We start from the raw sequence: 27,713 nt of genomic DNA, 5'->3' as shown, positions 1-27,713 counted from the left end.
ATCGGCAGATGATTTCTGAAATACGTCACCGCCTATTGTTGTGTAGGAGTGTAGAGTTGCAAATTTGATTTGTAAAAACGAATTTATTCCTTAGTCGTCTCGACTCGTCTCGTCTCGTCTCGTCCCGCAGAAGTTTGTCGTGCTTGGGCTGTCATATGGGCCACGACCCCAGCGGCAGCGAGCGGCAGTCGAGCAAAGTCGGGACAAGTCGGGACGGGGACAGGGACAGGTATAGGAATGGTGCGAATGCATTGCAAACTACGCAGACACCTGGTGTGAGGCGAGGCGAGGCGTGGCGAGGCGAGGCGAGGAAGCCCACATCGCTACCAGTGGGCCCTCCAGCACGACACTGCCACACCCCGCACAGGCCTTCCGCTGAACACCAGGGACAAGATGCGTCCTCCGCTAGTGTCGAAGGCTGCACGCGCCCAGCGAATGACAGGGGGTGCAACGAGCAGCAGTGCGTCTCACACACGCGGCGGTGCGCCCGCCAATTCGGCCGTCACTCTGCTGGGACGCCGGGCGCGCCTCCCCGCGCCGTCCTCGAGGAACTGGCGGTTGCGGAAGGAAGCGCTTTCGTCAAATGCGGCCGAAAACTAACATTTTGTGTGTTGGGAGAAAAGCCGAACGCGAATTCTGCCGTGCTCCTACATTAGATGAGCGCCAACGGCCATACCATGATGAATACACCGGTTCTCGTCCGATCACCGAAGTTAAGCATCATCGGGCACGGCTAGTACTTGGATGGGTGACCGCCTGGGAAACCCGGGTGCTGTTGGCTCCCTTCCTGTTTTTTTTTTGTTATGTCGCCAGCCCAATTTTCAAACTACCTTTCTGTTGTGACAAAGATGCTTCCTTAAGCCTTTTAAACTACTGTAATGGTACGAAAATGCAGTAATTAACTCTGTTTGAGGGAGAATGTGCTAACCAAGTTTGCCAAGAAGACTTTGAAAACGACAAAACAGTACGAATCGGCAGATGATTTCTGAAATACGTCACCGCCTATTGTTGTGTAGGAGTGTAGAGTTCCAAATTTGATTTGTAACCACGAATTTATTCCTTAGTCGTCTCGTCTCGTCTCGTCTCGTCTCGTCCCGCAGACGTTTGTCGTGCTTGCGCTGTCATATGGACCACGACCCGAGCGGCAGCGAGCGGCAGTCGAGCAAAGTCGGGACAAGTCGGGACGGGGACAGGGACAGGGATAGGAATGGTGCGAATGCACTGCAAACTACGCAGACACCTGGTGTGAGGCGAGGCGAGGCGAGGCGAGGCGAGGCGAGGAAGCCCACATCGCTACCAGTGGGCCCTCCAGCACGACACTGCCACACCCCGCACAGGCCTTCCGCTGAACACCAGGGACAAGATGCGTCCTCCGCTAGTGTCGAAGGCTGCACGCGCCCAGCGAATGACAGGGGGTGCAACGAACAGCAGTGCGTCTCACACACGCGGCGGTGCGCCCGCCAATTCGGCCGTCACTCTGCTGGGACGCCGGGCGCGCCTCCCCGCGCCGTCCTCGAGGAACTGGCGGTTGCGGAAGGAAGCGCTTTCGTCAAATGCGGCCGAAAACTAACATTTTGTGTGTTGGGAGAAAAGCCGAACGAGAATTCTGCCGTGCTCCTACATTAGATGAGCGCCAACGGCCATACCATGATGAATACACCGGTTCTCGTCCGATCACCGAAGTTAAGCATCATCGGGCACGGCTAGTACTTGGATGGGTGACCGCCTGGGAAACCCGGGTGCTGTTGGCTCCCTTCCTGTTTTTTTTTTTGTTATGTCGCCAGCCCAATTTTCAAACTACCTTTCTGTTGTGACAAAGATGCTTCCTTAAGCCTTTTAAACTACTGTAATGGTACGAAAATGCAGTAATTAACTCAGTTTGAGGGAGAATGTGCTAACCAAGTTTGCCAAGAAGACTTTGAAAACGACAAAACAGTACGAATCGGCAGGTGATTTCTGAAATACGTCACCGCCTATTGTTGTGTAGGAGTGTAGAGTTCCAAATTTGATTTGTAAAAACGAATTTATTCCTTAGTCGTCTCGACTCGTCTCGTCTCGTCTCGTCCCGCAGAAGTTTGTCGTGCTTGGGCTGTCATATGGACCACGACCCCAGCGGCAGCGAGCGGCAGTCGAGCAAAGTCGGGACAAGTCGGGACGGGGACAGGGACAGGTATAGGAATGGTGCGAATGCATTGCAAACTACGCAGACACCTGGTGTGAGGCGAGGCGAGGCGTGGCGAGGCGAGGCGAGGAAGCCCACATCGCTACCAGTGGGCCCTCCAGCACGACACTGCCAAACCCCGCACAGGCCTTCCGCTGAACACCAGGGACAAGATGCGTCCTCCGCTAGTGTCGAAGGCTGCACGCGCCCAGCGAATGACAGGGGGTGCAACGAGCAGCAGTGCGTCTCACACACGCGGCGGTGCGCCCGCCAATTCGGCCGTCACTCTGCTGGAACGCCGGGCGCGCCTCCCCGCGCCGTCCTCGAGGAACTGGCGGTTGCGGAAGGAAGCGCTTTCGTCAAATGCGGCCGAAAACTAACATTTTGTGTGTTGGGAGAAAAGCCGAACGCGAATTCTGCCGTGCTCCTACATTAGATGAGCGCCAACGGCCATACCATGATGAATACAGCGGTTCTCGTCCGATCACCGAAGTTAAGCATCATCGGGCACGGCTAGTACTTGGATGGGTGACCGCCTGGGAAACCCGGGTGCTGTTGGCTCCCTTCCTGTTTTTTTTTTGTTATGTCGCCATCCCAATTTTCAAACTACCTTTCTGTTGTGACAAAGATGCTTCCTTAAGCCTTTTAAACTACTGTAATGGTACGAAAATGCAGTAATTAACTCTGTTTGAGGGAGAATGTGCTAACCAAGTTTGCCAAGAAGACTTTGAAAACGACAAAACAGTACGAATCGGCAGATGATTTCTGAAATACGTCACCGCCTATTGTTGTGTAGGAGTGTAGAGTTCCCAATTTGATTTGTAACCACGAATTTATTCCTTAGTCGTCTCGTCTCGTCTCGTCTCGTCTCGTCCCGCAGACGCTTGTCGTGCTTGCGCTGTCATATGGACCACGACCCGAGCGGCAGCGAGCGGCAGTCGAGCAAAGTCGGGACAAGTCGGGACGGGGACAGGGACAGGGATAGGAATGGTGCGAATGCACTGCAAACTACGCAGACACCTGGTGTGAGGCGAGGCGAGGCGAGGCGAGGCGAGGCGAGGAAGCCCACATCGCTACCAGTGGGCCCTCCAGCACGACACTGCCACACCCCGCACAGGCCTTCCGCTGAACACCAGGGACAAGATGCGTCCTCCGCTAGTGTCGAAGGCTGCACGCGCCCAGCGAATGACAGGGGGTGCAACGAGCAGCAGTGCGTCTCACACACGCGGCGGTGCGCCCGCCAATTCGGCCGTCACTCTGCTGGGACGCCGGGCGCGCCTCCCCGCGCCGTCCTCGAGGAACTGGCGGTTGCGGAAGGAAGCGCTTTCGTCAAATGCGGCCGAAAACTAACATTTTGTGTGTTGGGAGAAAAGCCGAACGCGAATTCTGCCGTGCTCCTACATTAGATGAGCGCCAACGGCCATACCATGATGAATACAGCGGTTCTCGTCCGATCACCGAAGTTAAGCATCATCGGGCACGGCTAGTACTTGGATGGGTGACCGCCTGGGAAACCCGGGTGCTGTTGGCTCCCTTCCTGTTTTTTTTTTGTTATGTCGCCATCCCAATTTTCAAACTACCTTTCTGTTGTGACAAAGATGCTTCCTTAAGCCTTTTAAACTACTGTAATGGTACGAAAATGCAGTAATTAACTCTGTTTGAGGGAGAATGTGCTAACCAAGTTTGCCAAGAAGACTTTGAAAACGACAAAACAGTACGAATCGGCAGATGATTTCTGAAATACGTCACCGCCTATTGTTGTGTAGGAGTGTAGAGTTGCAAATTTGATTTGTAAAAACGAATTTATTCCTTAGTCGTCTCGACTCGTCTCGTCTCGTCTCGTCCCGCAGAAGTTTGTCGTGCTTGGGCTGTCATATGGGCCACGACCCCAGCGGCAGCGAGCGGCAGTCGAGCAAAGTCGGGACAAGTCGGGACGGGGACAGGGACAGGTATAGGAATGGTGCGAATGCATTGCAAACTACGCAGACACCTGGTGTGAGGCGAGGCGAGGCGTGGCGAGGCGAGGCGAGGAAGCCCACATCGCTACCAGTGGGCCCTCCAGCACGACACTGCCACACCCCGCACAGGCCTTCCGCTGAACACCAGGGACAAGATGCGTCCTCCGCTAGTGTCGAAGGCTGCACGCGCCCAGCGAATGACAGGGGGTGCAACGAGCAGCAGTGCGTCTCACACACGCGGCGGTGCGCCCGCCAATTCGGCCGTCACTCTGCTGGGACGCCGGGCGCGCCTCCCCGCGCCGTCCTCGAGGAACTGGCGGTTGCGGAAGGAAGCGCTTTCGTCAAATGCGGCCGAAAACTAACATTTTGTGTGTTGGGAGAAAAGCCGAACGCGAATTCTGCCGTGCTCCTACATTAGATGAGCGCCAACGGCCATACCATGATGAATACACCGGTTCTCGTCCGATCACCGAAGTTAAGCATCATCGGGCACGGCTAGTACTTGGATGGGTGACCGCCTGGGAAACCCGGGTGCTGTTGGCTCCCTTCCTGTTTTTTTTTTGTTATGTCGCCAGCCCAATTTTCAAACTACCTTTCTGTTGTGACAAAGATGCTTCCTTAAGCCTTTTAAACTACTGTAATGGTACGAAAATGCAGTAATTAACTCTGTTTGAGGGAGAATGTGCTAACCAAGTTTGCCAAGAAGACTTTGAAAACGACAAAACAGTACGAATCGGCAGATGATTTCTGAAATACGTCACCGCCTATTGTTGTGTAGGAGTGTAGAGTTCCAAATTTGATTTGTAACCACGAATTTATTCCTTAGTCGTCTCGTCTCGTCTCGTCTCGTCTCGTCCCGCAGACGTTTGTCGTGCTTGCGCTGTCATATGGACCACGACCCGAGCGGCAGCGAGCGGCAGTCGAGCAAAGTCGGGACAAGTCGGGACGGGGACAGGGACAGGGATAGGAATGGTGCGAATGCACTGCAAACTACGCAGACACCTGGTGTGAGGCGAGGCGAGGCGAGGCGAGGCGAGGCGAGGAAGCCCACATCGCTACCAGTGGGCCCTCCAGCACGACACTGCCACACCCCGCACAGGCCTTCCGCTGAACACCAGGGACAAGATGCGTCCTCCGCTAGTGTCGAAGGCTGCACGCGCCCAGCGAATGACAGGGGGTGCAACGAACAGCAGTGCGTCTCACACACGCGGCGGTGCGCCCGCCAATTCGGCCGTCACTCTGCTGGGACGCCGGGCGCGCCTCCCCGCGCCGTCCTCGAGGAACTGGCGGTTGCGGAAGGAAGCGCTTTCGTCAAATGCGGCCGAAAACTAACATTTTGTGTGTTGGGAGAAAAGCCGAACGAGAATTCTGCCGTGCTCCTACATTAGATGAGCGCCAACGGCCATACCATGATGAATACACCGGTTCTCGTCCGATCACCGAAGTTAAGCATCATCGGGCACGGCTAGTACTTGGATGGGTGACCGCCTGGGAAACCCGGGTGCTGTTGGCTCCCTTCCTGTTTTTTTTTTTGTTATGTCGCCAGCCCAATTTTCAAACTACCTTTCTGTTGTGACAAAGATGCTTCCTTAAGCCTTTTAAACTACTGTAATGGTACGAAAATGCAGTAATTAACTCAGTTTGAGGGAGAATGTGCTAACCAAGTTTGCCAAGAAGACTTTGAAAACGACAAAACAGTACGAATCGGCAGGTGATTTCTGAAATACGTCACCGCCTATTGTTGTGTAGGAGTGTAGAGTTCCAAATTTGATTTGTAAAAACGAATTTATTCCTTAGTCGTCTCGACTCGTCTCGTCTCGTCTCGTCCCGCAGAAGTTTGTCGTGCTTGGGCTGTCATATGGACCACGACCCCAGCGGCAGCGAGCGGCAGTCGAGCAAAGTCGGGACAAGTCGGGACGGGGACAGGGACAGGTATAGGAATGGTGCGAATGCATTGCAAACTACGCAGACACCTGGTGTGAGGCGAGGCGAGGCGTGGCGAGGCGAGGCGAGGAAGCCCACATCGCTACCAGTGGGCCCTCCAGCACGACACTGCCAAACCCCGCACAGGCCTTCCGCTGAACACCAGGGACAAGATGCGTCCTCCGCTAGTGTCGAAGGCTGCACGCGCCCAGCGAATGACAGGGGGTGCAACGAGCAGCAGTGCGTCTCACACACGCGGCGGTGCGCCCGCCAATTCGGCCGTCACTCTGCTGGAACGCCGGGCGCGCCTCCCCGCGCCGTCCTCGAGGAACTGGCGGTTGCGGAAGGAAGCGCTTTCGTCAAATGCGGCCGAAAACTAACATTTTGTGTGTTGGGAGAAAAGCCGAACGCGAATTCTGCCGTGCTCCTACATTAGATGAGCGCCAACGGCCATACCATGATGAATACAGCGGTTCTCGTCCGATCACCGAAGTTAAGCATCATCGGGCACGGCTAGTACTTGGATGGGTGACCGCCTGGGAAACCCGGGTGCTGTTGGCTCCCTTCCTGTTTTTTTTTTGTTATGTCGCCATCCCAATTTTCAAACTACCTTTCTGTTGTGACAAAGATGCTTCCTTAAGCCTTTTAAACTACTGTAATGGTACGAAAATGCAGTAATTAACTCTGTTTGAGGGAGAATGTGCTAACCAAGTTTGCCAAGAAGACTTTGAAAACGACAAAACAGTACGAATCGGCAGATGATTTCTGAAATACGTCACCGCCTATTGTTGTGTAGGAGTGTAGAGTTCCCAATTTGATTTGTAACCACGAATTTATTCCTTAGTCGTCTCGTCTCGTCTCGTCTCGTCTCGTCCCGCAGACGCTTGTCGTGCTTGCGCTGTCATATGGACCACGACCCGAGCGGCAGCGAGCGGCAGTCGAGCAAAGTCGGGACAAGTCGGGACGGGGACAGGGACAGGGATAGGAATGGTGCGAATGCACTGCAAACTACGCAGACACCTGGTGTGAGGCGAGGCGAGGCGAGGCGAGGCGAGGCGAGGAAGCCCACATCGCTACCAGTGGGCCCTCCAGCACGACACTGCCACACCCCGCACAGGCCTTCCGCTGAACACCAGGGACAAGATGCGTCCTCCGCTAGTGTCGAAGGCTGCACGCGCCCAGCGAATGACAGGGGGTGCAACGAGCAGCAGTGCGTCTCACACACGCGGCGGTGCGCCCGCCAATTCGGCCGTCACTCTGCTGGGACGCCGGGCGCGCCTCCCCGCGCCGTCCTCGAGGAACTGGCGGTTGCGGAAGGAAGCGCTTTCGTCAAATGCGGCCGAAAACTAACATTTTGTGTGTTGGGAGAAAAGCCGAACGCGAATTCTGCCGTGCTCCTACATTAGATGAGCGCCAACGGCCATACCATGATGAATACAGCGGTTCTCGTCCGATCACCGAAGTTAAGCATCATCGGGCACGGCTAGTACTTGGATGGGTGACCGCCTGGGAAACCCGGGTGCTGTTGGCTCCCTTCCTGTTTTTTTTTTGTTATGTCGCCATCCCAATTTTCAAACTACCTTTCTGTTGTGACAAAGATGCTTCCTTAAGCCTTTTAAACTACTGTAATGGTACGAAAATGCAGTAATTAACTCTGTTTGAGGGAGAATGTGCTAACCAAGTTTGCCAAGAAGACTTTGAAAACGACAAAACAGTACGAATCGGCAGATGATTTCTGAAATACGTCACCGCCTATTGTTGTGTAGGAGTGTAGAGTTGCAAATTTGATTTGTAAAAACGAATTTATTCCTTAGTCGTCTCGACTCGTCTCGTCTCGTCTCGTCCCGCAGAAGTTTGTCGTGCTTGGGCTGTCATATGGGCCACGACCCCAGCGGCAGCGAGCGGCAGTCGAGCAAAGTCGGGACAAGTCGGGACGGGGACAGGGACAGGTATAGGAATGGTGCGAATGCATTGCAAACTACGCAGACACCTGGTGTGAGGCGAGGCGAGGCGTGGCGAGGCGAGGCGAGGAAGCCCACATCGCTACCAGTGGGCCCTCCAGCACGACACTGCCACACCCCGCACAGGCCTTCCGCTGAACACCAGGGACAAGATGCGTCCTCCGCTAGTGTCGAAGGCTGCACGCGCCCAGCGAATGACAGGGGGTGCAACGAGCAGCAGTGCGTCTCACACACGCGGCGGTGCGCCCGCCAATTCGGCCGTCACTCTGCTGGGACGCCGGGCGCGCCTCCCCGCGCCGTCCTCGAGGAACTGGCGGTTGCGGAAGGAAGCGCTTTCGTCAAATGCGGCCGAAAACTAACATTTTGTGTGTTGGGAGAAAAGCCGAACGCGAATTCTGCCGTGCTCCTACATTAGATGAGCGCCAACGGCCATACCATGATGAATACACCGGTTCTCGTCCGATCACCGAAGTTAAGCATCATCGGGCACGGCTAGTACTTGGATGGGTGACCGCCTGGGAAACCCGGGTGCTGTTGGCTCCCTTCCTGTTTTTTTTTTGTTATGTCGCCAGCCCAATTTTCAAACTACCTTTCTGTTGTGACAAAGATGCTTCCTTAAGCCTTTTAAACTACTGTAATGGTACGAAAATGCAGTAATTAACTCTGTTTGAGGGAGAATGTGCTAACCAAGTTTGCCAAGAAGACTTTGAAAACGACAAAACAGTACGAATCGGCAGATGATTTCTGAAATACGTCACCGCCTATTGTTGTGTAGGAGTGTAGAGTTCCAAATTTGATTTGTAACCACGAATTTATTCCTTAGTCGTCTCGTCTCGTCTCGTCTCGTCTCGTCCCGCAGACGTTTGTCGTGCTTGCGCTGTCATATGGACCACGACCCGAGCGGCAGCGAGCGGCAGTCGAGCAAAGTCGGGACAAGTCGGGACGGGGACAGGGACAGGGATAGGAATGGTGCGAATGCACTGCAAACTACGCAGACACCTGGTGTGAGGCGAGGCGAGGCGAGGCGAGGCGAGGCGAGGAAGCCCACATCGCTACCAGTGGGCCCTCCAGCACGACACTGCCACACCCCGCACAGGCCTTCCGCTGAACACCAGGGACAAGATGCGTCCTCCGCTAGTGTCGAAGGCTGCACGCGCCCAGCGAATGACAGGGGGTGCAACGAACAGCAGTGCGTCTCACACACGCGGCGGTGCGCCCGCCAATTCGGCCGTCACTCTGCTGGGACGCCGGGCGCGCCTCCCCGCGCCGTCCTCGAGGAACTGGCGGTTGCGGAAGGAAGCGCTTTCGTCAAATGCGGCCGAAAACTAACATTTTGTGTGTTGGGAGAAAAGCCGAACGAGAATTCTGCCGTGCTCCTACATTAGATGAGCGCCAACGGCCATACCATGATGAATACACCGGTTCTCGTCCGATCACCGAAGTTAAGCATCATCGGGCACGGCTAGTACTTGGATGGGTGACCGCCTGGGAAACCCGGGTGCTGTTGGCTCCCTTCCTGTTTTTTTTTTTGTTATGTCGCCAGCCCAATTTTCAAACTACCTTTCTGTTGTGACAAAGATGCTTCCTTAAGCCTTTTAAACTACTGTAATGGTACGAAAATGCAGTAATTAACTCAGTTTGAGGGAGAATGTGCTAACCAAGTTTGCCAAGAAGACTTTGAAAACGACAAAACAGTACGAATCGGCAGGTGATTTCTGAAATACGTCACCGCCTATTGTTGTGTAGGAGTGTAGAGTTCCAAATTTGATTTGTAAAAACGAATTTATTCCTTAGTCGTCTCGACTCGTCTCGTCTCGTCTCGTCCCGCAGAAGTTTGTCGTGCTTGGGCTGTCATATGGACCACGACCCCAGCGGCAGCGAGCGGCAGTCGAGCAAAGTCGGGACAAGTCGGGACGGGGACAGGGACAGGTATAGGAATGGTGCGAATGCATTGCAAACTACGCAGACACCTGGTGTGAGGCGAGGCGAGGCGTGGCGAGGCGAGGCGAGGAAGCCCACATCGCTACCAGTGGGCCCTCCAGCACGACACTGCCAAACCCCGCACAGGCCTTCCGCTGAACACCAGGGACAAGATGCGTCCTCCGCTAGTGTCGAAGGCTGCACGCGCCCAGCGAATGACAGGGGGTGCAACGAGCAGCAGTGCGTCTCACACACGCGGCGGTGCGCCCGCCAATTCGGCCGTCACTCTGCTGGAACGCCGGGCGCGCCTCCCCGCGCCGTCCTCGAGGAACTGGCGGTTGCGGAAGGAAGCGCTTTCGTCAAATGCGGCCGAAAACTAACATTTTGTGTGTTGGGAGAAAAGCCGAACGCGAATTCTGCCGTGCTCCTACATTAGATGAGCGCCAACGGCCATACCATGATGAATACAGCGGTTCTCGTCCGATCACCGAAGTTAAGCATCATCGGGCACGGCTAGTACTTGGATGGGTGACCGCCTGGGAAACCCGGGTGCTGTTGGCTCCCTTCCTGTTTTTTTTTTGTTATGTCGCCATCCCAATTTTCAAACTACCTTTCTGTTGTGACAAAGATGCTTCCTTAAGCCTTTTAAACTACTGTAATGGTACGAAAATGCAGTAATTAACTCTGTTTGAGGGAGAATGTGCTAACCAAGTTTGCCAAGAAGACTTTGAAAACGACAAAACAGTACGAATCGGCAGATGATTTCTGAAATACGTCACCGCCTATTGTTGTGTAGGAGTGTAGAGTTCCCAATTTGATTTGTAACCACGAATTTATTCCTTAGTCGTCTCGTCTCGTCTCGTCTCGTCTCGTCCCGCAGACGCTTGTCGTGCTTGCGCTGTCATATGGACCACGACCCGAGCGGCAGCGAGCGGCAGTCGAGCAAAGTCGGGACAAGTCGGGACGGGGACAGGGACAGGGATAGGAATGGTGCGAATGCACTGCAAACTACGCAGACACCTGGTGTGAGGCGAGGCGAGGCGAGGCGAGGCGAGGCGAGGAAGCCCACATCGCTACCAGTGGGCCCTCCAGCACGACACTGCCACACCCCGCACAGGCCTTCCGCTGAACACCAGGGACAAGATGCGTCCTCCGCTAGTGTCGAAGGCTGCACGCGCCCAGCGAATGACAGGGGGTGCAACGAGCAGCAGTGCGTCTCACACACGCGGCGGTGCGCCCGCCAATTCGGCCGTCACTCTGCTGGGACGCCGGGCGCGCCTCCCCGCGCCGTCCTCGAGGAACTGGCGGTTGCGGAAGGAAGCGCTTTCGTCAAATGCGGCCGAAAACTAACATTTTGTGTGTTGGGAGAAAAGCCGAACGAGAATTCTGCCGTGCTCCTACATTAGATGAGCGCCAACGGCCATACCATGATGAATACACCGGTTCTCGTCCGATCACCGAAGTTAAGCATCATCGGGCACGGCTAGTACTTGGATGGGTGACCGCCTGGGAAACCCGGGTGCTGTTGGCTCCCTTCCTGTTTTTTTTTTTGTTATGTCGCCAGCCCAATTTTCAAACTACCTTTCTGTTGTGACAAAGATGCTTCCTTAAGCCTTTTAAACTACTGTAATGGTACGAAAATGCAGTAATTAACTCAGTTTGAGGGAGAATGTGCTAACCAAGTTTGCCAAGAAGACTTTGAAAACGACAAAACAGTACGAATCGGCAGGTGATTTCTGAAATACGTCACCGCCTATTGTTGTGTAGGAGTGTAGAGTTCCAAATTTGATTTGTAAAAACGAATTTATTCCTTAGTCGTCTCGACTCGTCTCGTCTCGTCTCGTCCCGCAGAAGTTTGTCGTGCTTGGGCTGTCATATGGGCCACGACCCCAGCGGCAGCGAGCGGCAGTCGAGCAAAGTCGGGACAAGTCGGGACGGGGACAGGGACAGGTATAGGAATGGTGCGAATGCATTGCAAACTACGCAGACACCTGGTGTGAGGCGAGGCGAGGCGTGGCGAGGCGAGGCGAGGAAGCCCACATCGCTACCAGTGGGCCCTCCAGCACGACACTGCCACACCCCGCACAGGCCTTCCGCTGAACACCAGGGACAAGATGCGTCCTCCGCTAGTGTCGAAGGCTGCACGCGCCCAGCGAATGACAGGGGGTGCAACGAGCAGCAGTGCGTCTCACACACGCGGCGGTGCGCCCGCCAATTCGGCCGTCACTCTGCTGGGACGCCGGGCGCGCCTCCCCGCGCCGTCCTCGAGGAACTGGCGGTTGCGGAAGGAAGCGCTTTCGTCAAATGCGGCCGAAAACTAACATTTTGTGTGTTGGGAGAAAAGCCGAACGCGAATTCTGCCGTGCTCCTACATTAGATGAGCGCCAACGGCCATACCATGATGAATACACCGGTTCTCGTCCGATCACCGAAGTTAAGCATCATCGGGCACGGCTAGTACTTGGATGGGTGACCGCCTGGGAAACCCGGGTGCTGTTGGCTCCCTTCCTGTTTTTTTTTTGTTATGTCGCCAGCCCAATTTTCAAACTACCTTTCTGTTGTGACAAAGATGCTTCCTTAAGCCTTTTAAACTACTGTAATGGTACGAAAATGCAGTAATTAACTCTGTTTGAGGGAGAATGTGCTAACCAAGTTTGCCAAGAAGACTTTGAAAACGACAAAACAGTACGAATCGGCAGATGATTTCTGAAATACGTCACCGCCTATTGTTGTGTAGGAGTGTAGAGTTCCAAATTTGATTTGTAACCACGAATTTATTCCTTAGTCGTCTCGTCTCGTCTCGTCTCGTCTCGTCCCGCAGACGTTTGTCGTGCTTGCGCTGTCATATGGACCACGACCCGAGCGGCAGCGAGCGGCAGTCGAGCAAAGTCGGGACAAGTCGGGACGGGGACAGGGACAGGGATAGGAATGGTGCGAATGCACTGCAAACTACGCAGACACCTGGTGTGAGGCGAGGCGAGGCGAGGCGAGGCGAGGCGAGGAAGCCCACATCGCTACCAGTGGGCCCTCCAGCACGACACTGCCACACCCCGCACAGGCCTTCCGCTGAACACCAGGGACAAGATGCGTCCTCCGCTAGTGTCGAAGGCTGCACGCGCCCAGCGAATGACAGGGGGTGCAACGAACAGCAGTGCGTCTCACACACGCGGCGGTGCGCCCGCCAATTCGGCCGTCACTCTGCTGGGACGCCGGGCGCGCCTCCCCGCGCCGTCCTCGAGGAACTGGCGGTTGCGGAAGGAAGCGCTTTCGTCAAATGCGGCCGAAAACTAACATTTTGTGTGTTGGGAGAAAAGCCGAACGAGAATTCTGCCGTGCTCCTACATTAGATGAGCGCCAACGGCCATACCATGATGAATACACCGGTTCTCGTCCGATCACCGAAGTTAAGCATCATCGGGCACGGCTAGTACTTGGATGGGTGACCGCCTGGGAAACCCGGGTGCTGTTGGCTCCCTTCCTGTTTTTTTTTTTGTTATGTCGCCAGCCCAATTTTCAAACTACCTTTCTGTTGTGACAAAGATGCTTCCTTAAGCCTTTTAAACTACTGTAATGGTACGAAAATGCAGTAATTAACTCAGTTTGAAGGAGAATGTGCTAACCAAGTTTGCCAAGAAGACTTTGAAAACGACAAAACAGTACGAATCGGCAGGTGATTTCTGAAATACGTCACCGCCTATTGTTGTGTAGGAGTGTAGAGTTCCAAATTTGATTTGTAAAAACGAATTTATTCCTTAGTCGTCTCGACTCGTCTCGTCTCGTGTCGTCCCGCAGAAGTTTGTCGTGCTTGGGCTGTCATATGGACCACGACCCCAGCGGCAGCGAGCGGCAGTCGAGCAAAGTCGGGACAAGTCGGGACGGGGACAGGGACAGGTATAGGAATGGTGCGAATGCATTGCAAACTACGCAGACACCTGGTGTGAGGCGAGGCGAGGCGTGGCGAGGCGAGGCGAGGAAGCCCACATCGCTACCAGTGGGCCCTCCAGCACGACACTGCCACACCCCGCACAGGCCTTCCGCTGAACACCAGGGACAAGATGCGTCCTCCGCTAGTGTCGAAGGCTGCACGCGCCCAGCGAATGACAGGGGGTGCAACGAACAGCAGTGCGTCTCACACACGCGGCGGTGCGCCCGCCAATTCGGCCGTCACTCTGCTGGGACGCCAGGCGCGCCTCCCCGCGCCGTCCTCGAGGAACTGGCGGTTGCGGAAGGAAGCGCTTTCGTCAAATGCGGCCGAAAACTAACATTTTGTGTTGGGAGAAAAGCCGAACGAGAATTCTGCCGTGCTCCTACATTAGATGAGCGCCAACGGCCATACCATGATGAATACACCGGTTCTCGTCCGATCACCGAAGTTAAGCATCATCGGGCACGGCTAGTACTTGGATGGGTGACCGCCTGGGAAACCCGGGTGCTGTTGGCTCCCTTCCTGTTTTTTTTTTTTTGTTATGTCGCCAGCCCAATTTTCAAACTACCTTTCTGTTGTGACAAAGATGCTTCCTTAAGCCTTTTAAACTACTGTAATGGTACGAAAATGCAGTAATTAACTCAGTTTGAGGGAGAATGTGCTAACCAAGTTTGCCAAGAAGACTTTGAAAACGACAAAACAGTACGAATCGGCAGGTGATTTCTGAAATACGTCACCGCCTATTGTTGTGTAGGAGTGTAGAGTTCCAAATTTGATTTGTAAAAACGAATTTATTCCTTAGTCGTCTCGACTCGTCTCGTCTCGTCTCGTCCCGCAGAAGTTTGTCGTGCTTGGGCTGTCATATGGACCACGACCCCAGCGGCAGCGAGCGGCAGTCGAGCAAAGTCGGGACAAGTCGGGACGGGGACAGGGACAGATATAGGAATGGTGCGAATGCATTGCAAACTACGCAGACACCTGGTGTGAGGCGAGGCGAGGCGTGGCGAGGCGAGGCGAGGAAGCCCACATCGCTACCAGTGGGCCCTCCAGCACGACACTGCCAAACCCCGCACAGGCCTTCCGCTGAACACCAGGGACAAGATGCGTCCTCCGCTAGTGTCGAAGGCTGCACGCGCCCAGCGAATGACAGGGGGTGCAACGAGCAGCAGTGCGTCTCACACACGCGGCGGTGCGCCCGCCAATTCGGCCGTCACTCTGCTGGAACGCCGGGCGCGCCTCCCCGCGCCGTCCTCGAGGAACTGGCGGTTGCGGAAGGAAGCGCTTTCGTCAAATGCGGCCGAAAACTAACATTTTGTGTGTTGGGAGAAAAGCCGAACGCGAATTCTGCCGTGCTCCTACATTAGATGAGCGCCAACGGCCATACCATGATGAATACAGCGGTTCTCGTCCGATCACCGAAGTTAAGCATCATCGGGCACGGCTAGTACTTGGATGGGTGACCGCCTGGGAAACCCGGGTGCTGTTGGCTCCCTTCCTGTTTTTTTTTTTGTTATGTCGCCAGCCCAATTTTCAAACTACCTTTCTGTTGTGACAAAGATGCTTCCTTAAGCCTTTTAAACTACTGTAATGGTACGAAAATGCAGTAATTAACTCAGTTTGAGGGAGAATGTGCTAACCAAGTTTGCCAAGAAGACTTTGAAAACGACAAAACAGTACGAATCGGCAGGTGATTTCTGAAATACGTCACCGCCTATTGTTGTGTAGGAGTGTAGAGTTCCAAATTTGATTTGTAAAAACGAATTTATTCCTTAGTCGTCTCGACTCGTCTCGTCTCGTCTCGTCCCGCAGAAGTTTGTCGTGCTTGGGCTGTCATATGGACCACGACCCCAGCGGCAGCGAGCGGCAGTCGAGCAAAGTCGGGACAAGTCGGGACGGGGACAGGGACAGGTATAGGAATGGTGCGAATGCATTGCAAACTACGCAGACACCTGGTGTGAGGCGAGGCGAGGCGTGGCGAGGCGAGGCGAGGAAGCCCACATCGCTACCAGTGGGCCCTCCAGCACGACACTGCCAAACCCCGCACAGGCCTTCCGCTGAACACCAGGGACAAGATGCGTCCTCCGCTAGTGTCGAAGGCTGCACGCGCCCAGCGAATGACAGGGGGTGCAACGAGCAGCAGTGCGTCTCACACACGCGGCGGTGCGCCCGCCAATTCGGCCGTCACTCTGCTGGAACGCCGGGCGCGCCTCCCCGCGCCGTCCTCGAGGAACTGGCGGTTGCGGAAGGAAGCGCTTTCGTCAAATGCGGCCGAAAACTAACATTTTGTGTGTTGGGAGAAAAGCCGAACGCGAATTCTGCCGTGCTCCTACATTAGATGAGCGCCAACGGCCATACCATGATGAATACACCGGTTCTCGTCCGATCACCGAAGTTAAGCATCATCGGGCACGGCTAGTACTTGGATGGGTGACCGCCTGGGAAACCCGGGTGCTGTTGGCTCCCTTCCTGTTTTTTTTTTGTTATGTCGCCATCCCAATTTTCAAACTACCTTTCTGTTGTGACAAAGATGCTTCCTTAAGCCTTTTAAACTACTGTAATGGTACGAAAATGCAGTAATTAACTCTGTTTGAGGGAGAATGTGCTAACCAAGTTTGCCAAGAAGACTTTGAAAACGACAAAACAGTACGAATCGGCAGATGATTTCTGAAATACGTCACCGCCTATTGTTGTGTAGGAGTGTAGAGTTCCCAATTTGATTTGTAACCACGAATTTATTCCTTAGTCGTCTCGTCTCGTCTCGTCTCGTCTCGTCCCGCAGACGCTTGTCGTGCTTGCGCTGTCATATGGACCACGACCCGAGCGGCAGCGAGCGGCAGTCGAGCAAAGTCGGGACAAGTCGGGACGGGGACAGGGACAGGGATAGGAATGGTGCGAATGCACTGCAAACTACGCAGACACCTGGTGTGAGGCGAGGCGAGGCGAGGCGAGGCGAGGCGAGGAAGCCCACATCGCTACCAGTGGGCCCTCCAGCACGACACTGCCACACCCCGCACAGGCCTTCCGCTGAACACCAGGGACAAGATGCGTCCTCCGCTAGTGTCGAAGGCTGCACGCGCCCAGCGAATGACAGGGGGTGCAACGAACAGCAGTGCGTCTCACACACGCGGCGGTGCGCCCGCCAATTCGGCCGTCACTCTGCTGGGACGCCGGGCGCGCCTCCCCGCGCCGTCCTCGAGGAACTGGCGGTTGCGGAAGGAAGCGCTTTCGTCAAATGCGGCCGAAAACTAACATTTTGTGTGTTGGGAGAAAAGCCGAACGAGAATTCTGCCGTGCTCCTACATTAGATGAGCGCCAACGGCCATACCATGATGAATACACCGGTTCTCGTCCGATCACCGATGTTAAGCATCATCGGGCACGGCTAGTACTTGGATGGGTGACCGCCTGGGAAACCCGGGTGCTGTTGGCTCCCTTCCTGTTTTTTTTTTGTTATGTCGCCAGCCCAATTTTCAAACTACCTTTCTGTTGTGACAAAGATGCTTCCTTAAGCCTTTTAAACTACTGTAATGGTACGAAAATGCAGTAATTAACTCAGTTTGAGGGAGAATGTGCTAACCAAGTTTGCCAAGAAGACTTTGAAAACGACAAAACAGTACGAATCGGCAGGTGATTTCTGAAATACGTCACCGCCTATTGTTGTGTAGGAGTGTAGAGTTCCAAATTTGATTTGTAAAAACGAATTTATTCCTTAGTCGTCTCGACTCGTCTCGTCTCGTCTCGTCCCGCAGAAGTTTGTCGTGCTTGGGCTGTCATATGGACCACGACCCCAGCGGCAGCGAGCGACAGTCGAGCAAAGTCGGGACAAGTCGGGACGGGGACAGGGACAGGTATAGGAATGGTGCGAATGCATTGCAAACTACGCAGACACCTGGTGTGAGGCGAGGCGAGGCGTGGCGAGGCGAGGCGAGGAAGCCCACATCGCTACCAGTGGGCCCTCCAGCACGACACTGCCAAACCCCGCACAGGCCTTCCGCTGAACACCAGGGACAAGATGCGTCCTCCGCTAGTGTCGAAGGCTGCACGCGCCCAGCGAATGACAGGGGGTGCAACGAGCAGCAGTGCGTCTCACACACGCGGCGGTGCGCCCGCCAATTCGGCCGTCACTCTGCTGGAACGCCGGGCGCGCCTCCCCGCGCCGTCCTCGAGGAACTGGCGGTTGCGGAAGGAAGCGCTTTCGTCAAATGCGGCCGAAAACTAACATTTTGTGTGTTGGGAGAAAAGCCGAACGCGAATTCTGCCGTGCTCCTACATTAGATGAGCGCCAACGGCCATACCATGATGAATACACCGGTTCTCGTCCGATCACCGAAGTTAAGCATCATCGGGCACGGCTAGTACTTGGATGGGTGACTGCCTGGGAAACCCGGGTGCTGTTGGCTCCCTTCCTGTTTTTTTTTTGTTATGTCGCCATCCCAATTTTCAAACTACCTTTCTGTTGTGACAAAGATGCTTCCTTAAGCCTTTTAAACTACTGTAATGGTACGAAAATGCAGTAATTAACTCTGTTTGAGGGAGAATGTGCTAACCAAGTTTGCCAAGAAGACTTTGAAAACGACAAAACAGTACGAATCGGCAGATGATTTCTGAAATACGTCACCGCCTATTGTTGTGTAGGAGTGTAGAGTTCCCAATTTGATTTGTAACCACGAATTTATTCCTTAGTCGTCTCGTCTCGTCTCGTCTCGTCTCGTCCCGCAGACGTTTGTCGTGCTTGCGCTGTCATATGGACCACGACCCGAGCGGCAGCGAGCGGCAGTCGAGCAAAGTCGGGACAAGTCGGGACGGGGACAGGGACAGGGATAGGAATGGTGCGAATGCACTGCAAACTACGCAGACACCTGGTGTGAGGCGAGGCGAGGCGAGGCGAGGCGAGGCGAGGAAGCCCACATCGCTACCAGTGGGCCCTCCAGCACGACACTGCCACACCCCGCACAGGCCTTCCGCTGAACACCAGGGACAAGATGCGTCCTCCGCTAGTGTCGAAGGCTGCACGCGCCCAGCGAATGACAGGGGGTGCAACGAACAGCAGTGCGTCTCACACACGCGGCGGTGCGCCCGCCAATTCGGCCGTCACTCTGCTGGGACGCCGGGCGCGCCTCCCCGCGCCGTCCTCGAGGAACTGGCGGTTGCGGAAGGAAGCGCTTTCGTCAAATGCGGCCGAAAACTAACATTTTGTGTGTTGGGAGAAAAGCCGAACGAGAATTCTGCCGTGCTCCTACATTAGATGAGCGCCAACGGCCATACCATGATGAATACACCGGTTCTCGTCCGATCACCGAAGTTAAGCATCATCGGGCACGGCTAGTACTTGGATGGGTGACCGCCTGGGAAACCCGGGTGCTGTTGGCTCCCTTCCTGTTTTTTTTTTTTGTTATGTCGCCAGCCCAATTTTCAAACTACCTTTCTGTTGTGACAAAGATGCTTCCTTAAGCCTTTTAAACTACTGTAATGGTACGAAAATGCAGTAATTAACTCAGTTTGAGGGAGAATGTGCTAACCAAGTTTGCCAAGAAGACTTTGAAAACGACAAAACAGTACGAATCGGCAGGTGATTTCTGAAATACGTCACAGCCTATTGTTGTGTAGGAGTGTAGAGTTCCAAATTTGATTTGTAAAAACGAATTTATTCCTTAGTCGTCTCGACTCGTCTCGTCTCGTCTCGTCCCGCAGAAGTTTGTCGTGCTTGGGCTGTCATATGGACCACGACCCCAGCGGCAGCGAGCGGCAGTCGAGCAAAGTCGGGACAAGTCGGGACGGGGACAGTGACAGGTATAGGAATGGTGCGAATGCATTGCAAACTACGCAGACACCTGGTGTGAGGCGAGGCGAGGCGTGGCGAGGCGAGGCGAGGAAGCCCACATCGCTACCAGTGGGCCCTCCAGCACGACACTGCCACACCCCGCACAGGCCTTCCGCTGAACACCAGGGACAAGATGCGTCCTCCGCTAGTGTCGAAGGCTGCACGCGCCCAGCGAATGACAGGGGGTGCAACGAGCAGCAGTGCGTCTCACACACGCGGCGGTGCGCCCGCCAATTCGGCCGTCACTCTGCTGGGACGCCGGGCGCGCCTCCCCGCGCCGTCCTCGAGGAACTGGCGGTTGCGGAAGGAAGCGCTTTCGTCAAATGCGGCCGAAAACTAACATTTTGTGTGTTGGGAGAAAAGCCGAACGCGAATTCTGCCGTGCTCCTACATTAGATGAGCGCCAACGGCCATACCATGATGAATACACCGGTTCTCGTCCGATCACCGAAGTTAAGCATCATCGGGCCCGGCTAGTACTTGGATGGGTGACCGCCTGGGAAACCCGGGTGCTGTTGGCTCCCTTCCTGTTTTTTTTTTGTTATGTCGCCAGCCCAATTTTCAAACTACCTTTCTGTTGTGACAAAGATGCTTCCTTAAGCCTTTTAAACTACTGTAATGGTACGAAAATGCAGTAATTAACTCAGTTTGAGGGAGAATGTGCTAACCAAGTTTGCCAAGAAGACTTTGAAAACGACAAAACAGTACGAATCGGCAGGTGATTTCTGAAATACGTCACCGCCTATTGTTGTGTAGGAGTGTAGAGTTCCAAATTTGATTTGTAAAAACGAATTTATTCCTTAGTCGTCTCGACTCGTCTCGTCTCGTCTCGTCCCGCAGAAGTTTGTCGTGCTTGGGCTGTCATATGGACCACGACCCCAGCGGCAGCGAGCGGCAGTCGAGCAAAGTCGGGACAAGTCGGGACGGGGACAGGGACAGGTATAGGAATGGTGCGAATGCATTGCAAACTACGCAGACACCTGGTGTGAGGCGAGGCGAGGCGTGGCGAGGCGAGGCGAGGAAGCCCACATCGCTACCAGTGGGCCCTCCAGCACGACACTGCCAAACCCCGCACAGGCCTTCCGCTGAACACCAGGGACAAGATGCGTCCTCCGCTAGTGTCGAAGGCTGCACGCGCCCAGCGAATGACAGGGGGTGCAACGAGCAGCAGTGCGTCTCACACACGCGGCGGTGCGCCCGCCAATTCGGCCGTCACTCTGCTGGAACGCCGGGCGCGCCTCCCCGCGCCGTCCTCGAGGAACTGGCGGTTGCGGAAGGAAGCGCTTTCGTCAAATGCGGCCGAAAACTAACATTTTGTGTGTTGGGAGAAAAGCCGAACGCGAATTCTGCCGTGCTCCTACATTAGATGAGCGCCAACGGCCATACCATGATGAATACACCGGTTCTCGTCCGATCACCGAAGTTAAGCATCATCGGGCACGGCTAGTACTTGGATGGGTGACCGCCTGGGAAACCCGGGTGCTGTTGGCTCCCTTCCTGTTTTTTTTTTTGTTATGTCGCCATCCCAATTTTCAAACTACCTTTCTGTTGTGACAAAGATGCTTCCTTAAGCCTTTTAAACTACTGTAATGGTACGAAAATGCAGTAATTAACTCTGTTTGAGGGAGAATGTGCTAACCAAGTTTGCCAAGAAGACTTTGAAAACGACAAAACAGTACGAATCGGCAGATGATTTCTGAAATACGTCACCGCCTATTGTTGTGTAGGAGTGTAGAGTTCCCAATTTGATTTGTAACCACGAATTTATTCCTTAGTCGTCTCGTCTCGTCTCGTCTCGTCTCGTCCCGCAGACGTTTGTCGTGCTTGCGCTGTCATATGGACCACGACCCGAGCGGCAGCGAGCGGCAGTCGAGCAAAGTCGGGACAAGTCGGGACGGGGACAGGGACAGGGATAGGAATGGTGCGAATGCACTGCAAACTACGCAGACACCTGGTGTGAGGCGAGGCGAGGCGAGGCGAGGCGAGGCGAGGAAGCCCACATCGCTACCAGTGGGCCCTCCAGCACGACACTGCCACACCCCGCACAGGCCTTCCGCTGAACACCAGGGACAAGATGCGTCCTCCGCTAGTGTCGAAGGCTGCACGCGCCCAGCGAATGACAGGGGGTGCAACGAACAGCAGTGCGTCTCACACACGCGGCGGTGCGCCCGCCAATTCGGCCGTCACTCTGCTGGGACGCCGGGCGCGCCTCCCCGCGCCGTCCTCGAGGAACTGGCGGTTGCGGAAGGAAGCGCTTTCGTCAAATGCGGCCGAAAACTAACATTTTGTGTGTTGGGAGAAAAGCCGAACGAGAATTCAGCCGTGCTCCTACATTAGATGAGCGCCAACGGCCATACCATGATGAATACACCGGTTCTCGTCCGATCACCGAAGTTAAGCATCATCGGGCACGGCTAGTACTTGGATGGGTGACCGCCTGGGAAACCCGGGTGCTGTTGGCTCCCTTCCTGTTTTTTTTTTGTTATGTCGCCAGCCCAATTTTCAAACTACCTTTCTGTTGTGACAAAGATGCTTCCTTAAGCCTTTTAAACTACTGTAATGGTACGAAAATGCAGTAATTAACTCAGTTTGAGGGAGAATGTGCTAACCAAGTTTGCCAAGAAGACTTTGAAAACGACAAAACAGTACGAATCGGCAGGTGATTTCTGAAATACGTCACCGCCTATTGTTGTGTAGGAGTGTAGAGTTCCAAATTTGATTTGTAAAAACGAATTTATTCCTTAGTCGTCTCGACTCGTCTCGTCTCGTGTCGTCCCGCAGAAGTTTGTCGTGCTTGGGCTGTCATATGGACCACGACCCCAGCGGCAGCGAGCGGCAGTCGAGCAAAGTCGGGACAAGTCGGGACGGGGACAGGGACAGGTATAGGAATGGTGCGAATGCATTGCAAACTACGCAGACACCTGGTGTGAGGCGAGGCGAGGCGTGGCGAGGCGAGGCGAGGAAGCCCACATCGCTACCAGTGGGCCCTCCAGCACGACACTGCCACACCCCGCACAGGCCTTCCGCTGAACACCAGGGACAAGATGCGTCCTCCGCTAGTGTCGAAGGCTGCACGCGCCCAGCGAATGACAGGGGGTGCAACGAGCAGCAGTGCGTCTCACACACGCGGCGGTGCGCCCGCCAATTCGGCCGTCACTCTGCTGGAACGCCGGGCGCGCCTCCCCGCGCCGTCCTCGAGGAACTGGCGGTTGCGGAAGGAAGCGCTTTCGTCAAATGCGGCCGAAAACTAACATTTTGTGTGTTGGGAGAAAAGCCGAACGCGAATTCTGCCGTGCTCCTACATTAGATGAGCGCCAACGGCCATACCATGATGAATACACCGGTTCTCGTCCGATCACCGAAGTTAAGCATCATCGGGCCCGGCTAGTACTTGGATGGGTGACCGCCTGGGAAACCCGGGTGCTGTTGGCTCCCTTCCTGTTTTTTTTTTGTTATGTCGCCATCCCAATTTTCAAACTACCTTTCTGTTGTGACAAAGATGCTTCCTTAAGCCTTTTAAACTACTGTAATGGTACGAAAATGCAGTAATTAACTCTGTTTGAGGGAGAATGTGCTAACCAAGTTTGCCAAGAAGACTTTGAAAACGACAAAACAGTACGAATCGGCAGATGATTTCTGAAATACGTCACCGCCTATTGTTGTGTAGGAGTGTAGAGTTCCCAATTTGATTTGTAACCACGAATTTATTCCTTAGTCGTCTCGTCTCGTCTCGTCTCGTCCCGCAGACGTTTGTCGTGCTTGCGCTGTCATATGGACCACGACCCGAGCGGCAGCGAGCGGCAGTCGAGCAAAGTCGGGACAAGTCGGGACGGGGACAGGGACAGGGATAGGAATGGTGCGAATGCACTGCAAACTACGCAGACACCTGGTGTGAGGCGAGGCGAGGCGAGGCGAGGCGAGGCGAGGAAGCCCACATCGCTACCAGTGGGCCCTCCAGCACGACACTGCCACACCCCGCACAGGCCTTCCGCTGAACACCAGGGACAAGATGCGTCCTCCGCTAGAGTCGAAGGCTGCACGCGCCCAGCGAATGACGGGGTGCAACGAACAGCAGTGCGTCTCACACACGCGGCGGTGCGCCCGCCAATTCGGCCGTCACTCTGCTGGGACGCCGGGCGCGCCTCCCCGCGCCGTCCTCGAGGAACTGGCGGTTGCGGAAGGAAGCGCTTTCGTCAAATGCGGCCGAAAACTAACATTTTGTGTGTTGGGAGAAAAGCCGAACGAGAATTCTGCCGTGCTCCTACATTAGATGAGCGCCAACGGCCATACCATGATGAATACACCGGTTCTCGTCCAATCACCGAAGTTAAGCATCATCGGGCACGGCTAGTACTTGGATGGGTGACCGCCTGGGAAACCCGGGTGCTGTTGGCTCCCTTCCTGTTTTTTTTTTGTTATGTCGCCAGCCCAATTTTCAAAGTACCTTTCTGTTGTGACAAAGATGCTTCCTTAAGCCTTTTAAACTACTGTAATGGTACGAAAATGCAGTAATTAACTCAGTTTGAGGGAGAATGTGCTAACCAAGTTTGCCAAGAAGACTTTGAAAACGACAAAACAGTACGAATCGGCAGGTGATTTCTGAAATACGTCACCGCCTATTGTTGTGTAGGAGTGTAGAGTTCCAAATTTGATTTGTATAAACGAATTTATTCCTTAGTCGTCTCGACTCGTCTCGTCTCGTGTCGTCCCGCAGAAGTTTGTCGTGCTTGGGCTGTCATATGGACCACGACCCCAGCGGCAGCGAGCGGCAGTCGAGCAAAGTCGGGACAAGTCGGGACGGGGACAGGGACAGGTATAGGAATGGTGCGAATGCATTGCAAACTACGCAGACACCTGGTGTGAGGCGAGGCGAGGCGTGGCGAGGCGAGGCGAGGAAGCCCACATCGCTACCAGTGGGCCCTCCAGCACGACACTGCCACACCCCGCACAGGCCTTCCGCTGAACACCAGGGACAAGATGCGTCCTCCGCTAGTGTCGAAGGCTGCACGCGCCCAGCGAATGACAGGGGGTGCAACGAACAGCAGTGCGTCTCACACACGCGGCGGTGCGCCCGCCAATTCGGCCGTCACTCTGCTGGGACGCCGGGCGCGCCTCCCCGCGCCGTCCTCGAGGAACTGGCGGTTGCGGAAGGAAGCGCTTTCGTCAAATGCGGCCGAAAACTAACATTTTGTGTGTTGGGAGAAAAGCCGAACGAGAATTCAGCCGTGCTCCTACATTAGATGAGCGCCAACGGCCATACCATGATGAATACACCGGTTCTCGTCCGATCACCGAAGTTAAGCATCATCGGGCACGGCTAGTACTTGGATGGGTGACCGCCTGGGAAACCCGGGTGCTGTTGGCTCCCTTCCTGTTTTTTTTTTGTTATGTCGCCAGCCCAATTTTCAAACTACCTTTCTGTTGTGACAAAGATGCTTCCTTAAGCCTTTTAAACTACTGTAATGGTACGAAAATGCAGTAATTAACTCAGTTTGAGGGAGAATGTGCTAACCAAGTTTGCCAAGAAGACTTTGAAAACGACAAAACAGTACGAATCGGCAGGTGATTTCTGAAATACGTCACCGCCTATTGTTGTGTAGGAGTGTAGAGTTCCAAATTTGATTTGTAAAAACGAATTTATTCCTTAGTCGTCTCGACTCGTCTCGTCTCGTGTCGTCCCGCAGAAGTTTGTCGTGCTTGGGCTGTCATATGGACCACGACCCCAGCGGCAGCGAGCGGCAGTCGAGCAAAGTCGGGACAAGTCGGGACGGGGACAGGGACAGGTATAGGAATGGTGCGAATGCATTGCAAACTACGCAGACACCTGGTGTGAGGCGAGGCGAGGCGTGGCGAGGCGAGGCGAGGAAGCCCACATCGCTACCAGTGGGCCCTCCAGCACGACACTGCCACACCCCGCACAGGCCTTCCGCTGAACACCAGGGACAAGATGCGTCCTCCGCTAGTGTCGAAGGCTGCACGCGCCCAGCGAATGACAGGGGGTGCAACGAGCAGCAGTGCGTCTCACACACGCGGCGGTGCGCCCGCCAATTCGGCCGTCACTCTGCTGGAACGCCGGGCGCGCCTCCCCGCGCCGTCCTCGAGGAACTGGCGGTTGCGGAAGGAAGCGCTTTCGTCAAATGCGGCCGAAAACTAACATTTTGTGTGTTGGGAGAAAAGCCGAACGCGAATTCTGCCGTGCTCCTACATTAGATGAGCGCCAACGGCCATACCATGATGAATACACCGGTTCTCGTCCGATCACCGAAGTTAAGCATCATCGGGCCCGGCTAGTACTTGGATGGGTGACCGCCTGGGAAACCCGGGTGCTGTTGGCTCCCTTCCTGTTTTTTTTTTGTTATGTCGCCATCCCAATTTTCAAACTACCTTTCTGTTGTGACAAAGATGCTTCCTTAAGCCTTTTAAACTACTGTAATGGTACGAAAATGCAGTAATTAACTCTGTTTGAGGGAGAATGTGCTAACCAAGTTTGCCAAGAAGACTTTGAAAACGACAAAACAGTACGAATCGGCAGATGATTTCTGAAATACGTCACCGCCTATTGTTGTGTAGGAGTGTAGAGTTCCCAATTTGATTTGTAACCACGAATTTATTCCTTAGTCGTCTCGTCTCGTCTCGTCTCGTCTCGTCCCGCAGACGTTTGTCGTGCTTGCGCTGTCATATGGACCACGACCCGAGCGGCAGCGAGCGGCAGTCGAGCAAAGTCGGGACAAGTCGGGACGGGGACAGGGACAGGGATAGGAATGGTGCGAATGCACTGCAAACTACGCAGACACCTGGTGTGAGGCGAGGCGAGGCGAGGCGAGGCGAGGCGAGGAAGCCCACATCGCTACCAGTGGGCCCTCCAGCACGACACTGCCACACCCCGCACAGGCCTTCCGCTGAACACCAGGGACAAGATGCGTCCTCCGCTAGTGTCGAAGGCTGCACGCGCCCAGCGAATGACAGGGGGTGCAACGAACAGCAGTGCGTCTCACACACGCGGCGGTGCGCCCGCCAATTCGGCCGTCACTCTGCTGGGACGCCGGGCGCGCCTCCCCGCGCCGTCCTCGAGGAACTGGCGGTTGCGGAAGGAAGCGCTTTCGTCAAATGCGGCCGAAAACTAACATTTTGTGTGTTGGGAGAAAAGCCGAACGAGAATTCAGCCGTGCTCCTACATTAGATGAGCGCCAACGGCCATACCATGATGAATACACCGGTTCTCGTCCGATCACCGAAGTTAAGCATCATCGGGCACGGCTAGTACTTGGATGGGTGACCGCCTGGGAAACCCGGGTGCTGTTGGCTCCCTTCCTGTTTTTTTTTTGTTATGTCGCCAGCCCAATTTTCAAACTACCTTTCTGTTGTGACAAAGATGCTTCCTTAAGCCTTTTAAACTACTGTAATGGTACGAAAATGCAGTAATTAACTCAGTTTGAGGGAGAATGTGCTAACCAAGTTTGCCAAGAAGACTTTGAAAACGACAAAACAGTACGAATCGGCAGGTGATTTCTGAAATACGTCACCGCCTATTGTTGTGTAGGAGTGTAGAGTTCCAAATTTGATTTGTAAAAACGAATTTATTCCTTAGTCGTCTCGACTCGTCTCGTCTCGTGTCGTCCCGCAGAAGTTTGTCGTGCTTGGGCTGTCATATGGACCACGACCCCAGCGGCAGCGAGCGGCAGTCGAGCAAAGTCGGGACAAGTCGGGACGGGGACAGGGACAGGTATAGGAATGGTGCGAATGCATTGCAAACTACGCAGACACCTGGTGTGAGGCGAGGCGAGGCGTGGCGAGGCGAGGCGAGGAAGCCCACATCGCTACCAGTGGGCCCTCCAGCACGACACTGCCACACCCCGCACAGGCCTTCCGCTGAACACCAGGGACAAGATGCGTCCTCCGCTAGTGTCGAAGGCTGCACGCGCCCAGCGAATGACAGGGGGTGCAACGAGCAGCAGTGCGTCTCACACACGCGGCGGTGCGCCCGCCAATTCGGCCGTCACTCTGCTGGAACGCCGGGCGCGCCTCCCCGCGCCGTCCTCGAGGA

The 27,713-nt window shown here is 54.8% G+C and overlaps 28 non-coding genes across 28 annotated transcripts; all 28 read left to right on the top strand.

The window, feature by feature from the left end:
* Nucleotides 1-662: 662 nt before the first annotated feature.
* On the top strand, nt 663-781 carry LOC126089247 (5S ribosomal RNA). Its single transcript, XR_007520580.1, has one exon. It is a non-coding gene; the product is annotated as a 5S ribosomal RNA (ribosomal RNA).
* An 851-nt stretch (nt 782-1,632) lies between these two features.
* LOC126089245 (5S ribosomal RNA) lies at nt 1,633-1,751 on the top strand. Its single transcript, XR_007520579.1, has one exon. It is a non-coding gene; the product is annotated as a 5S ribosomal RNA (ribosomal RNA).
* An 852-nt stretch (nt 1,752-2,603) lies between these two features.
* Nucleotides 2,604-2,722, top strand: LOC126089423 (5S ribosomal RNA). Its single transcript, XR_007520749.1, has one exon. It is a non-coding gene; the product is annotated as a 5S ribosomal RNA (ribosomal RNA).
* Nucleotides 2,723-3,573: 851 nt separating this feature from the next.
* On the top strand, nt 3,574-3,692 carry LOC126089422 (5S ribosomal RNA). The gene has a single exon (XR_007520748.1). It is a non-coding gene; the product is annotated as a 5S ribosomal RNA (ribosomal RNA).
* Nucleotides 3,693-4,543: 851 nt separating this feature from the next.
* Nucleotides 4,544-4,662, top strand: LOC126089244 (5S ribosomal RNA). Its single transcript, XR_007520578.1, has one exon. It is a non-coding gene; the product is annotated as a 5S ribosomal RNA (ribosomal RNA).
* Nucleotides 4,663-5,513: 851 nt separating this feature from the next.
* LOC126089243 (5S ribosomal RNA) lies at nt 5,514-5,632 on the top strand. The gene has a single exon (XR_007520577.1). It is a non-coding gene; the product is annotated as a 5S ribosomal RNA (ribosomal RNA).
* An 852-nt stretch (nt 5,633-6,484) lies between these two features.
* Nucleotides 6,485-6,603, top strand: LOC126089421 (5S ribosomal RNA). The gene has a single exon (XR_007520747.1). It is a non-coding gene; the product is annotated as a 5S ribosomal RNA (ribosomal RNA).
* Nucleotides 6,604-7,454: 851 nt separating this feature from the next.
* Nucleotides 7,455-7,573, top strand: LOC126089420 (5S ribosomal RNA). The gene has a single exon (XR_007520746.1). It is a non-coding gene; the product is annotated as a 5S ribosomal RNA (ribosomal RNA).
* An 851-nt stretch (nt 7,574-8,424) lies between these two features.
* LOC126089242 (5S ribosomal RNA) lies at nt 8,425-8,543 on the top strand. Its single transcript, XR_007520576.1, has one exon. It is a non-coding gene; the product is annotated as a 5S ribosomal RNA (ribosomal RNA).
* Nucleotides 8,544-9,394: 851 nt separating this feature from the next.
* On the top strand, nt 9,395-9,513 carry LOC126089241 (5S ribosomal RNA). Its single transcript, XR_007520575.1, has one exon. It is a non-coding gene; the product is annotated as a 5S ribosomal RNA (ribosomal RNA).
* An 852-nt stretch (nt 9,514-10,365) lies between these two features.
* LOC126089418 (5S ribosomal RNA) lies at nt 10,366-10,484 on the top strand. The gene has a single exon (XR_007520745.1). It is a non-coding gene; the product is annotated as a 5S ribosomal RNA (ribosomal RNA).
* Nucleotides 10,485-11,335: 851 nt separating this feature from the next.
* On the top strand, nt 11,336-11,454 carry LOC126089240 (5S ribosomal RNA). Its single transcript, XR_007520574.1, has one exon. It is a non-coding gene; the product is annotated as a 5S ribosomal RNA (ribosomal RNA).
* Nucleotides 11,455-12,306: 852 nt separating this feature from the next.
* Nucleotides 12,307-12,425, top strand: LOC126089239 (5S ribosomal RNA). Its single transcript, XR_007520572.1, has one exon. It is a non-coding gene; the product is annotated as a 5S ribosomal RNA (ribosomal RNA).
* Nucleotides 12,426-13,276: 851 nt separating this feature from the next.
* LOC126089238 (5S ribosomal RNA) lies at nt 13,277-13,395 on the top strand. The gene has a single exon (XR_007520571.1). It is a non-coding gene; the product is annotated as a 5S ribosomal RNA (ribosomal RNA).
* An 850-nt stretch (nt 13,396-14,245) lies between these two features.
* Nucleotides 14,246-14,364, top strand: LOC126089236 (5S ribosomal RNA). Its single transcript, XR_007520569.1, has one exon. It is a non-coding gene; the product is annotated as a 5S ribosomal RNA (ribosomal RNA).
* An 854-nt stretch (nt 14,365-15,218) lies between these two features.
* LOC126089417 (5S ribosomal RNA) lies at nt 15,219-15,337 on the top strand. The gene has a single exon (XR_007520744.1). It is a non-coding gene; the product is annotated as a 5S ribosomal RNA (ribosomal RNA).
* An 852-nt stretch (nt 15,338-16,189) lies between these two features.
* On the top strand, nt 16,190-16,308 carry LOC126089234 (5S ribosomal RNA). The gene has a single exon (XR_007520568.1). It is a non-coding gene; the product is annotated as a 5S ribosomal RNA (ribosomal RNA).
* An 851-nt stretch (nt 16,309-17,159) lies between these two features.
* On the top strand, nt 17,160-17,278 carry LOC126089415 (5S ribosomal RNA). The gene has a single exon (XR_007520742.1). It is a non-coding gene; the product is annotated as a 5S ribosomal RNA (ribosomal RNA).
* An 851-nt stretch (nt 17,279-18,129) lies between these two features.
* LOC126089407 (5S ribosomal RNA) lies at nt 18,130-18,248 on the top strand. Its single transcript, XR_007520734.1, has one exon. It is a non-coding gene; the product is annotated as a 5S ribosomal RNA (ribosomal RNA).
* An 851-nt stretch (nt 18,249-19,099) lies between these two features.
* LOC126089233 (5S ribosomal RNA) lies at nt 19,100-19,218 on the top strand. Its single transcript, XR_007520567.1, has one exon. It is a non-coding gene; the product is annotated as a 5S ribosomal RNA (ribosomal RNA).
* Nucleotides 19,219-20,071: 853 nt separating this feature from the next.
* LOC126088866 (5S ribosomal RNA) lies at nt 20,072-20,190 on the top strand. The gene has a single exon (XR_007520215.1). It is a non-coding gene; the product is annotated as a 5S ribosomal RNA (ribosomal RNA).
* Nucleotides 20,191-21,041: 851 nt separating this feature from the next.
* LOC126089232 (5S ribosomal RNA) lies at nt 21,042-21,160 on the top strand. Its single transcript, XR_007520566.1, has one exon. It is a non-coding gene; the product is annotated as a 5S ribosomal RNA (ribosomal RNA).
* Nucleotides 21,161-22,012: 852 nt separating this feature from the next.
* On the top strand, nt 22,013-22,131 carry LOC126089231 (5S ribosomal RNA). The gene has a single exon (XR_007520565.1). It is a non-coding gene; the product is annotated as a 5S ribosomal RNA (ribosomal RNA).
* An 851-nt stretch (nt 22,132-22,982) lies between these two features.
* Nucleotides 22,983-23,101, top strand: LOC126088865 (5S ribosomal RNA). The gene has a single exon (XR_007520214.1). It is a non-coding gene; the product is annotated as a 5S ribosomal RNA (ribosomal RNA).
* Nucleotides 23,102-23,945: 844 nt separating this feature from the next.
* Nucleotides 23,946-24,064, top strand: LOC126089433 (5S ribosomal RNA). Its single transcript, XR_007520759.1, has one exon. It is a non-coding gene; the product is annotated as a 5S ribosomal RNA (ribosomal RNA).
* An 851-nt stretch (nt 24,065-24,915) lies between these two features.
* Nucleotides 24,916-25,034, top strand: LOC126089230 (5S ribosomal RNA). The gene has a single exon (XR_007520564.1). It is a non-coding gene; the product is annotated as a 5S ribosomal RNA (ribosomal RNA).
* Nucleotides 25,035-25,885: 851 nt separating this feature from the next.
* LOC126088864 (5S ribosomal RNA) lies at nt 25,886-26,004 on the top strand. Its single transcript, XR_007520213.1, has one exon. It is a non-coding gene; the product is annotated as a 5S ribosomal RNA (ribosomal RNA).
* An 851-nt stretch (nt 26,005-26,855) lies between these two features.
* On the top strand, nt 26,856-26,974 carry LOC126089229 (5S ribosomal RNA). Its single transcript, XR_007520563.1, has one exon. It is a non-coding gene; the product is annotated as a 5S ribosomal RNA (ribosomal RNA).
* Nucleotides 26,975-27,713: the final 739 nt, after the last annotated feature.

Source organism: Schistocerca cancellata, chromosome 6 (genome assembly GCF_023864275.1).
Source record: "Schistocerca cancellata isolate TAMUIC-IGC-003103 chromosome 6, iqSchCanc2.1, whole genome shotgun sequence".
NCBI lineage: Eukaryota > Metazoa > Arthropoda > Insecta > Orthoptera > Acrididae > Schistocerca > Schistocerca cancellata.
The sequence above is the reverse complement of the archived record's forward strand: the minus strand, read 5'-3'. Positions and strand labels throughout refer to the sequence as shown.